Here is a 1,512-nt window from a genome sequence, read left to right as displayed (position 1 = left end):
GTCAGCGGCGTTGCGGCCGCCTGGGATGCATGCCGGTGAGCTCGGTTGGAGAGCGACGTCACCGTCTGGTTAAGCCTCCCCGGAGGCGCAGGACGCTGGTCCAACCTGGACATCTTTGCTCCAAAAAAGCCTCCGTCAAGGCTCGGCTCCAGGGGTCACTAAGGGAATTTCCACTCGGTGAAACCCCTCCACTCTGGTGATGGGCGCGGATGTGGAAACCGGCGCCCTATTCTACCAGGACCGGCTGCAGCCTCATCCCAGTAGGACGTCACCGCTGGGAAAACGAGGCCAGATGGGATCAGGACCCCTTTACAGACACTACGCTGTCCAGGAGGGAATGAGCAGTGGGGGGCTGCTGCTGACGTCGCCTGTCCCGGAGGAACCACCCGATTCGCTCCGAGGGTCGGCGATAAGAGGAAAGTTACAAGATGGCGTCGTCCAGCGTGTAGCGATCTGCCACTGAGAAATACTCCTCGGCGCTTACCTTGAAAGAAGACTGCTCGTCTGCATCTCATCGGTGAGGAGAACTCACCGGGACGACAGGAGGTTGACGTGGCGGGCCACAGGCAGTCAACAAACGTTGGTCAGCTAGAAAACTTTACTTCTTCGTTCTCCTGACAGTGCAATTAGCTTGCTGAAGAAAAATGGGAGCCTATTACCTGCTCTTAACGTAATTTATACGGACCGGGTGGGGCCCACACAGCAGGTGGGCATGGACTAAATTTTTCAGTGTAATGCGTCGCATAACGGGATAAAACCCACTAAGCGACAGCCTGAAAGGACGAAGCCTATATGAAATAGAACTCTACTTCCTCAGGCGGCTGAGACGAGCTGGTCTGAGAAGCTCAGTCCTCAACTCCTTCTACAGGTGTGAAGTGGAGTAGAGTTGCATTCGGGCCTAATAAATCTGGCCAAGCTCGTAGTATATATATATAATTTTTTTCTCCAAGCTCTACCCAGACACAAAGGATTACCGGTAATTAGAGGGCCAAACCCGGAAAAAAAAAAGAAGACTTTTTTTTTTAATTAAACTTTTACTGCTTTTGTAAGCAAATCAGTTTGACATGATAGTTTAAAAAAATTAACCAAAGGAAGATATAAGATTTATTTTTATTAACAAGTCACCAAATGGATATTAATATACAAAACGAATGGCCTAAAACATCAACTCTAAAGATAGGCTATAATTAGGGGTGCAGAATTTTTTTTTTTTCGATGAATCTACAAACCGGATTCCAAAAAAGTTGGGACACTAAACAAATTGTGAATAAAAACTGAATGCAATGATGTGGAGGTGCCAACATCTAATATTTTATTCAGAATAGAACACAAATCACAGATCAAAAGTTTAAACTGAGAGAATGTATCATTTTAAGGGAAAAATCTGTTGTTTCCAAATTTCATGGCGTTAACAAATCCCAAAAAAGTTGGGACAAGTCCAATTTTACCACTGTGTGGCATTCCTCCTTCTTCTTACAACACTCAACAGACGTCTGGGGACAGAGGAGACCA

This window comes from Nematolebias whitei, chromosome 4 (assembly GCF_014905685.2).
Source record: "Nematolebias whitei isolate Nwh7 chromosome 4, NemWhi1, whole genome shotgun sequence".
Taxonomy (NCBI): Eukaryota; Metazoa; Chordata; class Actinopteri; order Cyprinodontiformes; family Rivulidae; genus Nematolebias; species Nematolebias whitei.
The sequence above is the reverse complement of the archived record's forward strand: the minus strand, read 5'-3'. Positions refer to the sequence as shown.